This window comes from Chiloscyllium plagiosum, unplaced genomic scaffold, assembly GCF_037043375.1.
Source record: "Chiloscyllium plagiosum isolate Xiang-an unplaced genomic scaffold, Cpla_swu_hap1 HiC_scaffold_12, whole genome shotgun sequence".
NCBI classification, from domain to species: Eukaryota; Metazoa; Chordata; class Chondrichthyes; order Orectolobiformes; family Hemiscylliidae; genus Chiloscyllium; species Chiloscyllium plagiosum.
In genome coordinates this window covers 69346828-69363656 of record NW_028270150.1, presented here as the reverse complement: position 1 = coordinate 69363656, position 16829 = coordinate 69346828, and the positions used below count along the sequence as shown (strand labels likewise).

Here is a 16829-nt window from a genome sequence, read left to right as displayed (position 1 = left end):
TGACTCCAAATTGCATATTACAGGCTTTTAACATCTCCCACATGTTCCACACTAAAGGCATTTTTAGCAGAGGTAGCGGTCCTTTGAATACAACAAATCAGCCAATGCCTTCAATGTAAAGTTAAATTTTTCCAAACAAGTTCTTCCTTATTTTTTGTTTTTGTTTGTTTGTGTAACTTACAGAATTGGCACCATTCATTGTAGCATACCTTCTATGAAATGGAAAAGTGTGCTATTATCAGCACCTATGTTAGGACTAAAATGACCTCGGTTAAAATTCTGGAATTCCTTCCTTAATGGTGTGTAGTTCCAGTCACCACACTATGGGAATGATGTGGAGGCTTTGATGAGGGTGCAAAAGATGTTGCCTGGATTGGATTGTACTAGCTATAAGGAGAGTTTGTACCAACTTAGATCGTTTTCGCTAGAGTGCCAGAGGCTGAGAAGCAACCTGACAAAAGTATATAAAATTATGAGAGGCACAGGTGGCTAGATAGTCAGTCTTTTTCCCAGGGTGGAATGTCATATGCTAGGGGATATAAGTTGAAAGTCAAAAGGAAATGTTTAATGGTTTACAAGGCAAGTTTTTATGTAGAGGGTAGTAGATGCATGACTACATTGTCAGGAGAGGTGGTAGAACTTGATAGGATAGCAATGTTTAAGGGCTATTTAGACAGACACGTGAACAGACAGGAAAGAAAGGGATATGGATCATATGCAAGCAGATGGGATTAGTTTAGAATGGCATCATGGTTGACACAGACATGGTGGGCTGAATGGTCTGTTCCTGTGCTGTACAGTCATAGAGGTGCACAGCATGGCAACAGATCCTTCAGTCCAACTTGTCAATGCTGACCAGATATCCTAAATTAATCTAATTCCATTTGCCAGCGTTTGGCACTTATTCCTTTAAACCCTTTGTATTAATATTCCCATCCAGATGCCTATTATATGTTGTAATTGTATCAGCCTCCGCCACTTTGTTTGGCAGCTCATTCCATGCACGCACCACCCTCTGCAATTTGTTGCCCCTTAGGTCCTTTTAAAATTTTTCCCCTATCATCTTAAACCTATACCCTCTAGTTTTGGACTCTGCTCCCTCAGGAAAAAAACCCTGGCTGTTCACCTTATCCATGTCCCTCATGATTTTGTAAACTTCTATAACGTCATCCCTCAGCCTCCGATGCTGAATGGAAAATAGCCCCATCCTATTCAACACTCCCTGTAGCTCAAAGTCTCTAGCCCTGACAACATCCTTGTAAATCTTTTCTGAACCCTTTAAGTTTCACAACAGCTTTCCGACAACAGGCAGACCAGAATTGCATGCAGTACTCCAAAAGTTGCCTAACCAAGGTCCTGTATATCCACAACATGACATCCCAACTCCTATATTCAACGCATTGACCAATAAATGCCTTTTTCACTATCCTATCTACCTGCGAATCTATTTTCAAGGAGTTATGAACCTGCATTCCAAGGTATCTATGTTCAGCAACACTCTCCAGGATCTTACCAGTAAGTGCATAAGACCTGCCCTGGTTTGCCTTTCCGAAATACATTTATCTAAACTGAGCTCCATTGGTCCATCTGATTGAGATCCTGTTGTACTCTGAGTTAAGCTTTTTTGCTATCCACTAAACCTCCAATTTTGGTGTCATCTGCAAACTTACTAACCTCTAGGTTCTATGTCTTACTGTCTGCAAATAAAAGTGATGGAAATGTTTGCAGGCTGATAGTCAAATTGCTTGAGCATACTACAAATGCAAGTACAATAGTCAACAAGTCTAGATGTGGGAAATGAACCACTGCTCTCCCATTGTGCACTGTTTCCACAAACAAAATGTTTAAGAATCTATTTTGGAAATCCTCCTTTTCTGAAGTTAATAGCAAAAGAAAACAAAATTGTATCAAAATATTTCAGAGAATTGTACCAATGGCAAACTTGATTTTTTATTTTGATCTGTTGAACTTTTTTTTCATTTGATTATATTCTCATTAGGAAGTTAACCCAATCACAGTTTCATGAAAAAGAAATATGAACCGAATTGGATCACAAAAGAAAAGAATGTGAAAATTGGATGCCCCCCCCAATGATGACTCGTATTAAACAAGTCTATATTTGCCACTTTTGATGAATGAGTGGTTCTTGAAAGGTGTTGTGATTTTTTTCTGCAGGATAATTTGTCAATGCAGTTGCATGTTACTGACTATTGTGTCCCAGGCAGAATTTTGCTGCTAGCAGTTAGAACAGACTGAAGGTGGCAGCACTGCGCAGGAGCGGCAGAGACCGGAAATATTGCCAGTCGCGCCCGGAGGAAGTCTCGCGAGACCTCAGTGGTGGCCATGTTGTATTTTGGCTCCGGCCTTTTAATAAGTTAGAGACAGGGAGAGGGACAGCGCGAATGATAGAGAGCGAGAGAGAAAGAGAAGGTGGGAGGGGTAGATAGACAGAGAGAGATAGCTGGATAGGAGGAGAGAGAGAGAGAGAGACATAGGGACGGACGGAAGGGGGGCGTATCGAGTTGCCCAACGGAAAGGAGCCGGCACAACCCCCCGCCCAACGTCAAGAATGAGAGTCAACGAGGAATGAAAGGCGGTGAGTACATGTTTAATACTTCATCCCAGTTTGTATCTGGAAAAAGGTCTGGGTGAGGACCAGCAAGAAATCTCACGCCCCCCCCCCCCCTTCATCATTATCATCATCATCATCATCATCATCATCATCATCATCATCTTCTACCCACCACTCCATCATCAACATCATTCCAGCTGCATATCATCAAACCCCAATTTCTTCTTCATCATCATCCCCCCAGTCCATCATCATTATCATCCCCCCAGTCCATCATCATTATCATCCCCCCAGTCCATCATCATTATCATCCCCCCCAGTCCATCATCATAATCATCCCCCCTGTCCATCATCATAATCATCCCCCCAGTCCATCATCATTATCATCATCCACCCAGTCCATCATCATTATCATCATCCCCCCAGTCCATCATCATTATCATCATCCCCCCAGTCCATCATCATTATCATCATCCCCCCAGTCCATCATCATTATCATCATCCCCCCAGTCCATCATCATTATCATCATCCCCCCCAGTCCATCATCATCATCATCATCCCCCCAGTCCATCATCATCATCATCATCATCATCATCCCCCCCAGTCCATCATCATCATCATCCCCCCCAGTCCATCATCATCATCATCATCATCCCCCCAGTCCATCATCATCATCATCATCATCATCCCCCCAGTCCATCATCATCATCATCATCATCATCATCATCATCATCCCCCCAGTCCATCATCATCATCATCATCCCCCCAGTCCATCATCTTCATCATCCCCCCCAGTCCATTATCTTCATCATCCCCACAGTCCATCATCTTCATCATCCCCCCAGTCCATCTTCATCATCCCCCCCAGTCCATCATCATCATCCCCCCAGTCCATCATCATCATCCCCCCAGTCCATCATCATCATCCCCCCAGTCCATCATCTTCATCATCCCCCCAGTCCATCATCTTCATCATCCCCCCAGTCCATCATCTTCATCATCCCCCCAGTCCATCATCTTCATCATCCCCCCAGTCCATCATCTTCATCATCCCCCCAGTCCATCATCTTCATCATCCCCCCAGTCCATCATCTTCATCATTCCCCCAGTCCACCATCTTCATCATCCCCCCAGTCCACCATCATCATCCCCCCAGTCCACCACCATCATCATCATCCCGCCAGTCCATCATCATCATCATCATCCCCCCAGTCCATCATCATCATCATCCCCCCAGTCTATCATCATCATCATCATCCCCCCAGTCCATCATCTTCATCATCCCCCCAGTCCATCATCTTCATCATCCCCCCAGTCCATCATCTTCATCATCCCCCCCAGTCCATCATCTTCATCATCCCCCCAGTCCATCATCTTCATCCTCCCCCCAGTCCATCATCTTCATCATCCCCCCAGTCCATCATCTTCATCATCCCCCCAGTCCATCATCTTCATCATCCCCCCAGTCCATCATCTTCATCATCCCCCCAGTCCATCATCTTCATCATCCCCCCAGTCCATCATCTTCATCATCCCCCCAGTCCATCATCTTCATCATCCCCCCAGTCCATCATCTTCATCATCCCCCCCCAGTCCATCATCTTCATCATCCCCCCAGTCCATCATCTTCATCATCCCCCCAGTCCATCATCTTCATCATCCCCCCAGTCCATCATCTTCATCATCCCCCCAGTCCATCATCTTCATCATCCCCCCAGTCCATCATCTTCATCATCCCCCCAGTCCATCATCTTCATCATCCCCCCAGTCCATCATCTTCATCATCCCCCCAGTCCATCATCTTCATCATCCCCCCAGTCCATCATCATCATCATCCCCCCCAGTCCATCATCATCATCATCCCCCCAGTCCATCATCTTCATCATCCCCCCAGTCCATCATCATCATCATCCCCCCCAGTCCATCATCATCATCATCCCCCCAGTCCATCATCTTCATCATCCCCCCAGTCCATCATCATCATCATTAACCCACACAGTCCATCATTGTCATCATCCCCCCCGACTCCATTGTCATCATCCCCCCCCGACTCCATTGTCGTCGCCCCCCCGACGCCGCCGTCGTCGCCCCCCCCCCCCCCCAGACGCCGTCGTCGCCCCCCCCCAGACGCCGTCGTCGTCGCCCCCCGACGCCGTCGTCGTCGTCCCCCCCGGCGCCGTCGTCGTCGTCGCCCCCCCCCGGCGCCGTCGTCGTCGTCGCCCCCCCCCAGCGCCGTCGTCGTCGTCGCCCCCCCCGGCGCCGTCGTCGTCGTCGCCCCCCCGGCGCCGTCGCCCCCCCCGGCGCCGTCGTCGTCGCCCCCCCCCGGCGCCGTCCCCCCCCGTCGTCGTCGTCGTCTCCCCCCCCGGCGCCATCGTCGTCGCCCCCCCCCCCCCCCCCGGCGCCGTCGTCGTCGCCCCCCCCCCCGACGCCGTCGTCGTCGCCCCCACTCCATCGTCGCTATGCTTCCCCGACTTCATCTTCGTCATCCCTCCCCGTCTCCATCGCCATCAAGCCCCCCCCGCCGACTCCAGCGTCATCAACCCCCCCCGACTCCAACATCATCATCTCCCCGACTCCATCATCATCCTCCTCCTCCCCCAACTCTGTCGTCACCGTCACCACTGCTCTGCCCTCATAATCACTGCCGCACCATCATCGTTGTCATTGTCACCCTGCTCCGTCGTCATCACCACCGCTTCATTGTCACTGACTCTCCCAACTCCATCATCATCATCACCCCCACTCTGTTGACGTCATCATCATCTTCACCCCAGTCAGTCTTCATCATCGTCGTCACCAGTCGTCACCATCTCCTCCCACTGACTCCATCATCATAATAACTTTCTCTCACCCCATCTCTCTCACCACATCATGATTATCCCAACCCCCACTCCATCATCACCATCTCTCCCTCACTCCATCATTATCATCATAATCATCCCCCGACTCACTCCATCAGCGTCGTCGTCGTCATCATCAACATCATCTCCCTCCCCCAACTCCGTTGTTCATCATCATCTCCCTGCAATTCCATTATCATCATCAACCCAAAGGTCCACAAGGCGGCCTTTGTGTGGAGCCGCAGAAAATGGGGGAGGTACTAAACAAGTATTTTGCATCAGTATTTACTGTGGAAAAGGACATGGAATATATATAATCTAGGGAAATAAATGGTTCACCTTGCAAAATGTCCATATTACAGAGGAGGAAGTGCTGGATGTCTTGAAACACATAAAGGTGGATAAATCCCCAGGACCTGATCAGGTGTACCCTAGAACTCTGTGGGAAGCTAGAGAAGTGATTGCTGGGCCTCTTGTTGAGATAATTGTATAATCGATAGTCACTGGTGAGGTGCTGGAAGACTGGAGGTTGGCTAACGTGGTGCCACTGTTTAAGAAGGGTGGTAAGGACAAGCGAGGGAACTATATAGAACCAGTGAGCCTGATGCCGGTGGTGGGCAAGTTGTTGGAGGGAATCCTGAGGGACAGGATGTACATGTATTTGGAAAGGCAAGGACTGATTAGGGATAGTCAACATGACTTTGTGCGTGGCAAATCATGTCTCACAAACTTGATTGAGTTTTTTGAAGAAGTAACAAAGAGGATTGATGAGGGCAGAGCAGTACATGTGATTTATATGGACTTCAGTAAGGTGTTCGACAAGGTTCCCCATGGGAGACTGGTTAGCAAGGTTAGATCTCACAGAATACAGGGAGAACTAGCCATTTGGATACAGAACTGGCTCAAAGGTAGAAGACAGAGGGTGGTGGTGGAGAGTTGTTTTTCAGACTGGAGGCCTGTAACCAATGGATTGCCACAATGATCAGTGCTGGGTCCACTATTTTTTGTCATTAACATAAATGATTTGGATGAGAGCAGAAGAGGTACAGTTAGTAAGTTTGCAGATGACACCAAAATTGGAGGTGTAGTGGACAGTGAAGAAGGTTAGCTCAGATTACAACGGGATCTTGACCAGATGGGCCAATGGGCTGAGAAGTGGCAGATGGAATTTAATTCAGATAAATGTGAGTTGCTCCATTTTGGGAAAGTAAATCTTAGCAGGACTTATACGCTTAATGGTAAGGTCCTAGGGAGTGTTGCTGAACAAAGAGCCTCGGAGTGCAGGTTCATAGCTCCTTGAAAGTGGAGTCGCAGGTAGATAGGATAGTGAAGAAGGCTTTTGCTATACTTTCCTTTATTGGTCAGAGTATTGAGTACAGGAGTTGGGAGGTCATGTTGTGGCTGTACAGGACATTGGTTACGCCACTGTTGGAATATTGCGTGCAATTCTGGTCTCCTTCCTATTGGAAAGATGTTGTGAAACTTGAAAGGGTTCAGAAAAGATTTACAAGGATGTTGCCAGGGTTGGAGGATTTGAGCTATTGGGAGAGGCTGAACAGGCTGGGGCTGTTTTCCCTGGAGCGTCGGAGGCTGAGGGGTGACCTTATAGAGGTTTACAAAATTATGAGGGGCATGGATAGAATAAATAGACAAAGTCTTTTCCCTGGGGTAGGGGAGTCCAGAACTAGAGGGCATAGGTTTGGGTGAGAGGGGCAAGATATAAAAGAGACCTACAGGGCAACGTTTTCATGCAGAGGGTGGTACATGTATGGAATGAGCTGCCAGAGGAAGTGGTGGAGGTTAGTACAATTGCAACATTTAAAAAGCATTTGGATGGGTATATGACTAGGAAGGGATATCGGATGGGTGCTGGCAGGTGGGACTAGATTGAGTTGGGAGATCTGGTCGGCATGGATGAATTGAACCGAAGGGTCTGTTTCCATGCTGTACATCTCTATGACTCTGTGGTTCCCCGCTCCCCGCTCCCTGCTCCCCGCTCCCCGCTCCCCGCTCCCCGCTCCCCGCTCCCCGCTCCCCGCTCCCCACTCCCCACTCCCCTCTCCCCACTCCCCACTCCCCTCTCCCCTCTCCCCACTCCCCTCTCCATTATCAGCATGATGATCATCTCTCCCTACTCCATTATCATCATCATCTCCCCTCCAAACCATCATCTTCTCTCTCACATCTTCTTCTCCTGCCTTCCACGACCATCATCTTCCACACCCTCTATCATTATATTCCACTCTCCATCACCATCCCCACTTCACTACATCATTGTTTTCCCTCATCATTATCTTCCCTCTCATTGCAGGATTATTTTCACCCCCTCCCATCGTCATCTCTGCCCCCTCCCATCGTCATCTCTGCCCCCTCCCATCGTCATCTCTGCCCCCTCCCATCGTCATCTCTGCCCCACCACCGCCATCCATCCCCACCACAATCATCATCTTCCCTGCCCCCGCCCCATCATCATCTGCCACTCACCTCCATTACTTTTCCGATACTTGCGTCATGCCCCCCCCAACCCTCCCAGTACCTCCATGACTTCCCCTGCTTCACTTCCATCCCCCTCCCCCACCCCTGTCTTCAAACTCCATCAGTCAAATTATTGTGTGTTCATTTGTTATAGGTGTAATAAATTTGCATTGTCATGTTAAGTTGTGGAATTGTAGGCAAAATTAAATATGTTCTGGTCTTGCTCTATTTCCATTTATTTAGAATATTTTTTGTCTTAATCCATTTACTAATTAGTTTTGTATAATATGCTGTTTTAAAGTCAGTGCTCTGTTTTTCATTCACTGATCCTCAATTATTTTCTCCTGGTGGGGTGTTTGGAAATGGATTACTCCATTTTACAAAGAGCTACAGCATAAGGAACTTGAAAATCAGTTTGTATTGAGATTGCCATATCAAAAGTGATAATTTACCGTTTCTTCAAAGTTGTCACTTGCAGATGAAAGGTAACAACTTTGTGCCTGAATAATTTTGCAACATTGAATTGATGTTAAACCTGGTCTTAATTGATCTAATGATATCAGGGACACATTTTGACAGCATTCATACTTTGGCACCAGAAGGTTTGAACCATATTTGCTTTGAATTTACTTAGACAGCTGTACTCAAAATGTGTCCAGACAGCTAATAAGAATAGTTCAACTAAATCTCATTGACAACTGGATGAATTACAAAATCAAGTGAAAATATAGGATTATTACTACTTCATGATGTCATTCCAATCATGTTCTTTCTTCCATGCTTGCATTCCCCTACTTTGTTGAAACCGAGTAACCTTTCTTGCAGGTGGATCTAAAAGATCTCATGAAGCTAAAAGGAAGAACAGGGAATTTATTCTTGTTGCTCTAGCCACTGTATAACCCTGAGTCAACAGATTTTCTGGTCATGACCAGATTGCTGTTTGCTGTGTGCAAATTGGCTATTTTGTATCTTATAATAGTGACTTTACTTCCCAAGTATTTAATTAGCTGTGGTTGTAACAAGTAAATGCAGCAATGATTTGAAACCTGTTTTGTAAATTATCTTCTGGACTGTACAGAAATTAGGAATTATCAACAATGTCCAAAAAGCTGAGATTTTAATTTCAGCACTATGCAGCACACCTGTGTGCGCAACCTAACCCTGGTAATAAAGTATTTACTGGTACTGTATACTCGATGAATTACTGATCATGCAGAATGGTTACAGAAGCAGTTCTTGGTTTCAAAAAAAAATTAAACATTGGCATCTAAAAACCTGCATATGTGCGTTGGATAATATTTGTACTGAAATATTCAAAAAAATAATCTCATATTGGTGTTCATATTAGCTACTTTCTGCTGTTAATTTTTACATGTAGTTATGCAGCTAAGAAGTCCATGTGATGGTTTGTGTAGTATTGGTGCTGCTCCTTCTGTATCCAAGTAGTATGGCGTGATCAGATTTTAGACATACATTGTATAGGTGCTAAAGGTGGGCATTTGTTGTTTCCTCTTGTCTGGGCACAAGAACTTCATTAATGAAAAAGTAAAAATGTGAGACTGATAATTTTCAACTGATAAAACTTTGAGGAAAATACTCTTTTAGTATTTACAACATATTCTATTTGTAGACTTATGGTATTATAAGATTTGAGATACTTAAAGTTCTTCACTATTTTACCGTTAGTATTCAGAAGCCATAAAGTTCGGTGGAGTCAAGTAAAGAACTATTAGGGTGTTGTCTTTTCAGCATCCAATCTTTGCAACGATGCTGATGTTGGAGCTTAGATCAGGAAGCCAGTCTCCATACTATATGGCTTTTCTATTAAAATGAATCTTTTATTAGAAAAAATGAATACACTTACTTGAACAATGTAATACAAGAGAAAATTCAGCCCACATTGCATGTCTCCACTGTTTGATAGATTGGCTCTTCACTTCTGTTTTTCCTTGCATTGGATTCAAATTAAAAATTTGCTGGTCTGGGAAAGTGTCATCTCTCAACAGATGGCTGCTTATTCAAAAGGAGGATGTATTTTATTTTCCAATAGTATAGTCAAGCCTTTCTTCTCCAGGTTCTTTATTTATCCTTAAAGAGTAATGGCCCCTTTGGTCAGCTTCTAATATAGTATAGTCAAGCCTTTCTTCTCCAGGTTCTTTATTTATCCTTAACAAGTAATGGCCCCCTTTGTCAGCTTCTAATATATGTACTATACCCAATCATTTAGTATAAAATGCAATTAATTGCATCAATGTATAGGATCTTTTACATGTGTCCACCTTATGGTACATAAAGGTAACAATTGTTCTAATGGCTCATAAACGGTAGAAATTTTGGAACCAGTTCAGACAACATCCACCAAGACATTTTTGCTGGTAGTTTTTCCTGTGATTACTACCACTCCTTTTTATCAATTTGAGATGAAATTAATTATTATTAAATCCACTTTCATTTTCATTAACATTTTGAGATTTTAAAAAGAAGCACACTATTCAGTTTTTGATTACAGTCATGAAAACAAAAACCAGGTACTTACTGCGTTCCTGGTTTTGTGTTTCTATACTTGTAATTTTTCTGGGTACTGGAGAAGAAGTTTGGGATTTTGAATTTGATCTGTTGTCATAAAACAAGGGCAAAAAAGGAAACTTGACAATGTATTAAGTATGGCACTGGATATTTGCTTGAAAGCAGTTTCCCCTGATCTATAAGGATCCTATGAATTTGAGCATTCATGGTCCTGGTGGACGTGAAGTTTATTTGGCCAGCAATTAATAACCTTTGTTCAAAAGCCACGCGAAGGTGTTAGAAACCAATTTCACGAGTACTGACGGTTCTCAAGTCTAGGCCTAAGATAGGTTGTTGGAAGAGATGGGAGATTTGGCAGTACTCTACTGTCCTGGGAATGGTTAGTAAATGTGTAAAGTCAGGAGTTTGATTTCTCCAGCACTGGTGTCACTTATCTTGTAATCCCAAATTGTGCTATTGGCATCTTCCTATTAACCTAAGGGTGTTTTGTGAAAGACATTGCCTTCACCATAGTAGAATATGTTGCGTTTTATGACACTGTATATACTGGATGATTAAACATGAAATGAGTAATGACCCTGTTGGATTTGCCATGGAAATAGCTGGAAACAGTAAGGTGATGAAAATTAGAACTTGATTCACATACTTCATTTAGGTTCTCCCATCAATAAAATGTTGAATAGGCAGATAAGGTGAGAGGTGTTGCTCACACTGTGGTGAACTTGCTTGGTTCTAAAATAAAGCTTTTTTGTTAGTGTATTTTAACTAAAGAAGTGAGAGACATCTATAGTGAATGTAAGCTGTGAAGTTACAAAACTTGGCCAGTGATTAATTGCAAAGTAACTTTACCTGTGCATCATACCTGAAGATGGTTTAATAATACAAAACATCTTTGGACTTGTGTGTTGACTAAATATTTTGTATAATAATCATTTACAGTGACTTTGACAATGCAAATAAGAGAAAGGATCACAACTTCTTAAGAGCTCATTTAGCTTTGTTTTTAGGTTTACTTGTAGCAAAGTGGTGGTTCTTGGGCTGTTTCAAGGTCACAGTATGTGCCATTCTTGTATAATTGAATAGTTGTGCAGGGTCTTTCTTTCTCCCCTCACTCCTTGCAAAGAGGTTTCTGGCTCTAGTTCAATGGCTAAAATTGAAAATGGATCCAAAACCTGCACTCAACCCTTAGTAGCATAGCAGACACAAAGCTGGCAAACCACTTCAAAGACTTAATTATTAGCCTGTTACTTTTAACCATCACAAAAAAAATGCAGGAGATGCTCTATGATTATACAAATGCTACCAGAAACATTTGAAGGGCATGTTTCTTCATGTTGCATTTTAAAACTCAGCCTTGCACTGTTTCACTTCTATTTGGTGAATACTTGTATGAAATTGAAATGTTCTGGATAATAAACAAAGAATTGTCAGTATCTGTTTTGTTTTCCAATCATTTCACGGCAGTATTCCTCCCAGTGTGTGTTATGCCCATCAGCATGGTGGCAGTTATCTAATGCTGGCCTCTTAAGCATCTCTTTTCCTAATGGCATCATTGTTGGTCACCTCAACATAAACTCTGAAGTTCCCTTCCTATAATCCTCTGACTCTCGATCGCTCTCTTCCTTTAGACACCCTCTTAAAATTTATCTCCTTGACAAAGTTTTTACTCATGTGCCCTAATATTGCCTTATGGGATTTGGTGTCAAACTTTGCTCTATGAAAATCTAAAATGCCTTGTGACATTTTATGATGTTGTATAAATGCGAGTTGCTATTGCATGAACATTTTAGATTTTTTTCTATTCTAACATTTCAAAGGTTCTGACAAAACCTGTCTGAAAAAGTATAGAGGCTTAGCTGGAAATCCAAATTATTACTGATAACTTCTCCCAAAGAAACCTTTCAACAAGTTCTATTCTTGTGAACCTGTTGTGATTGTTGTCCTTTGCTGATGGCATAAAGTTATAATTTATGGATCTTGACCATTGGATAAGCCTGACATACATTCCTGAAGAGACTTCTAAAAATTCAAATGGATTCTGACGTACTTCCAGAAAAAAAAATGAAGATTACCTAATATCTAATCGATGTGCCACCAGATATGGTACTAACTTTATTAACTAGAGTGTTTACAGGATTAGTTTTTCTGTGCTGAGTTAGCTTATCTTTGCTGATATAATATTTAATATCAATTATACTGTATTCTCTTGAGCAAAGGAGGGTTATAGTTAAATATCTGTACTCTCAGTTAAATGTTGTGGTTCTGTTCGCCGAGCTGGAAGTTTTTGTTGCAAACGTTTCGTCCCCTGGCTAGGCGACATCATCACTGCTTGGGAGCCTCCTGCGAAGTGCTTCTTTGATGTTTCCTCCGGTGTTTATAGTGGTTGGTATATTGGGTCCAGGTCGATGTGTTTGTTGATGGAGTTTGTGGATGAATGCCATGCCTCTAGGAATTCCCTGGCTGTTCTCTGTCTGGCTTGCCCTATGATAGTAGTGTTGTCCCAGTCGAATTCATGTTGCTTGTTGTCTGCGCGTGTGGCTACTAAGGATAGCTGGTCGTGTCGTTTCGTGGCTAGTTGATGTTCATGTATGCGGATTGTTAGCTGTCTTCCTGTTTGTCCTATATAGTGTTTTGTGCAGTCCTTGCATGGTATTTTGTATACTACATTTGTTTTGCTCATGTTGGGTATCGGGTCCTTTGTTCTGGTGAGTTGTTGTCTGAGCGTGGCTGTTGGTTTGTGTGCCGTTATCGACCTGGAACCCAATATACCAACCACTACATCGGACAGCTAAAACTGACAACCGGAAGCGGCAGGGACAGACCACTATAAACACCGGAGGAAACATCAAAGAAGCGCTTCACAGGAGGCTCCCAAGCACTGATGATGTCGCCTAGCCAGGGGACGAAACGTTTGCAACAAAAACTTCCAGCTCGGCGAACAGAACCACAACAACGAGCACCCGAGCTACAAATCTTCGCACAAACTTTGAACTCTCAGTTAAATTTCTGTCTTTTTGGAAAGTGGATGAGGACAGGGCAGGATAATGCTAGACTGGTGCATTCCACAGCGAAATTGCCTGCTCACACTTGCTGTGTTTCTGCACAGATGAAGAATTGGCATGCTGCTGTGATAGGGCTGACTATAGCATCTTCTGAACAGTAAAGGAGAAAGTCTGATTTGAAAGAATGGTTGAGAATACTTTGTGTTTTGGAGCAGGATATCAGATATTCTGAGGCATAGCTTATGGTTAGTTGGCGATTTTGCATGGCAGATTTATGTCAACTGGTATTGCCCAGGGCATTTATTTTCATCGTTGGGATTTGAATGCTTTTTGTGATCAGTGCATAGATGAACAATTTTCCACCTTATCAGATAGATGCCAGTGTAATAGTCATACTGGAGTTGCTCACCAGAAAATGCTGGAATGCCAAGTTGTCAGCACTGCATGTTGGATTTTATTGGGCTGTATCCATTGTGTTCAACCATTTCTTAAAATAAGAAACAAGAGCTGGATTAGGGTGTTTGACCTTTTGGGCCTGCCTCTCCATTCATCTTCAATCCCAATGTTTCTATAGCCTAACTTCCATTTTCCCATCTTTTCTTACTTCCTGTTGTATGCCTGTTCCTTGAATATTCTCAACAGCTGAGCACTGGCACATCTCTGGTGTCAAGAATCCAAAGATTCACAACTCTTGGAATGAATACATTTCTCTTCTCAGTATTAAATGACTGACTCTTCATCCTGAGACTGTACACCTATCTTCCAGTTTCACCAGTCACAAATAATACTTTCATAGGAACAGGAGTAGTCCATTCAGCCCCTCTAGTCTTTTTTGTCATTCAATGTGATCATGGCTGATCGGGGCGTAGCATTTACATTGTCAAACAGCTTAAGAATTTTGCTTTCACTTAGATCATTTGTCCTCCTTAAAGTTGTGGATTATAAACCTATTATGCTTAATTCCTCCTTCTGGAACAATCCTGTCATCCCAGTAATCAGTCCAATAAGTTACTGGAAATATTTCCCATACCCAAAACTCTGCACTGTACACTGACACTGGTCGTTCTGCTAAAACACATATCTCATTCATGTGAATTCACGATAACACGATTGACAAACTGGGGACACTGTTTCTAAAGTGTGAACTTTTAAAGCATGTATTGGTTATAATGTGATTCTGGCCCTATTTGTTGAAACGGTGCTACTTATTATGTGATTTTCTTATAACATGGGATTGCATGAGCATGGAACTACAGTGTTATAGCAGAACTGACTGTATGGCCTCTCCAATTTCCGTGACAATTGTAGTATTAAGATTGAGCACGCACACATCTTGAGAACCTTGGTTGTGCATGGCTTATTTACACTGACATGTTCTTAATTGCTGTACAGCGCATATTAGAATGACTTTAGAGTAATCAAAGATTAGGGCTAGGCCAAGATAGATCATCCTTCTGGCACTTAGAGAGAGAGAGAGAGTCATACAGCACGGAAACAGACCATTTGGCCTAAAAATCTCCATTCATTACTTGTTATCTGTAGGAATATGTGTACACATTGCTTCATTTCCTATATCATAACAACATCTTAAAGGATCTTGTTGCCTGTGAAGTATTTAGGGAAGTCATAAGGCTGTGAAGTACTTTTTCTTTGGTTTTGGTGTTCCACACCTGAAGAGAGATAATCAGACAATGTTTCTTTTTGTCACTAATGTCGTGAACACTGTTTCATAAATATTCAGTCTTTTAATATTTAAACTTTCACACACCAAACCCAAAAATTGCAACTGAAATGCAATTATTTTGTCCTAAGTTTCATGCACTGTACACAAATTCCATGATGTGAGATATGGAGTCACACTTGGTATGCTGTTGAAGCATGACCTGACAAAGAAGAGGGGTAGGGGTGTGTGGAGAATTTAGTCTGCGTGAAAATATGAATAGCCTAATGATCATAAGAACTGGGTACAAGAGTGAGGGTCGGGTTAAAAAAAAGATACATATGAAGTCCTAAGAAACTTGTGTCATAAAACACATGCTTTTTAAAATGTTAGGTATGATGAAAAATGTGAACTCATTAATCCAGATTTTGCTATTGCTAGGTATCTACATAAGATCATGAGAAATAGGGGCAGAAAAAGACCAGTTGGCTCATTGAGCCTGCTCTGCCATTCCAAGAAACAGATTTCCACTTGTTTGCCTGTCCCTCATAACCTGTAACTCTTGTCAATCAAAAATTGTAATGTCATCCGTGAATATCTTTAATGAATCAAACTTCACTGTTCTCTGTGGAAGAGAATCTCAAAGATTAACAGCCCTCAAAAAAAAATTCCTCCTGACCCTCCTGTTCTTGTGTTCTGAAACTCTGCCGCCTTGTTCTAGATTTCCCATGAAGGAAGACAGCCATTCCATCTCTGAGCAAGTTGTCTCCTCCTCTCAAACCTGAGCAAGCACTCTCTTTCCTCTAAAATAACTTTGAATCTTTTAAAATCATAGATTCCTTGTTTACTGTACCATTCTATTTAAACTGTTGTGTCAATGCTCGCTCTTAGACACCCAGTCTTTCTTTCTTTTGAATTTCCTTTTAAAGATGACTATTGAATTGGTTTCCACACTCTTATCAGTCTAACTACTTACCAATTGTTGCATAAAAATGTTTGTTGTCCTTGTTCTTTTGGTTCAATAAGATCACCAGTTATTCTTTTAAACTCTAATGAGTATATCCCAGCTTGCTCAATCTTTCAAACAGCCCATTAATGCTAAGGAAAGCAGGGGAGGAATTAAGTACCATTGCCATCACAAGCGAAATAGTATTCGACAGACTAATCTGGCTAAAGGCAGATAAGTCCCCAGGCACTGATGAGTTGTGTCCAAGGATCCGAAAAGAAGTATTGACAGATAGTGGATTTATTGGTTGTAATTTTCCAAACATCCTTGGAGAAGTATAAGGGGATTGCGAAACTGCCAATATGACATTCCTAATCAAAAAGACATGCAGGCAAAAAACGGATAACTAGAGACGGCATGGTGGCACAGTGGTTAGCACTGCTGCCTCACAGCGCCAGAGACCCGGGTTCAGTTCCCGCCTCAGGCGACTGACTGTGTGGAGTTTGCACATTCTCCCCGTGTCTGCGTGGGTTTCCTCCGGGTGCTCCGGTTTCCTCCACAGTCCAAAGATGTGCAGGTCAGGTGAATTGGCTATGCTAAATTGCCCGTAGTGTTAGGTAAGGAGTAAATGTAGGGGTATGGGTGGGTTGCGCTTCGGCGGGTCGGTGTGGACTTGTTGGGCCGAAGGGCCTGTTTCCACACTGTAAAGTAATCTAATCTAATCTAATCTAGAGACTGATTAGCCTAACATCTTTTGTTGGAAAAGTATTAGAATCAATGATCAAGGAAGTAATAGCAGAACATTTG

At 43.0% G+C, this 16829-nt stretch overlaps 1 protein-coding gene across 3 annotated transcripts in view; it reads left to right on the top strand.

Annotated features, from left to right (window-relative positions):
- The first annotated feature begins 2344 nt into the window (after positions 1 to 2344).
- The window catches only part of tab3 (TGF-beta activated kinase 1 (MAP3K7) binding protein 3), a 133845-nt gene continuing 119360 nt past the window's right edge, over positions 2345 to 16829 (top strand). For 2 of the 3 annotated variants that reach the window (XM_043700741.2, XM_043700740.2), the window contains exon 1: positions 2346 to 2596. The gene's annotated coding sequence lies outside the window, so the exon portion shown is untranslated. Of the gene's footprint in view, positions 2597 to 16829 lie in introns of all 3 variants that reach the window. The other variant, XM_043700739.2, reaches the window with a different exon arrangement.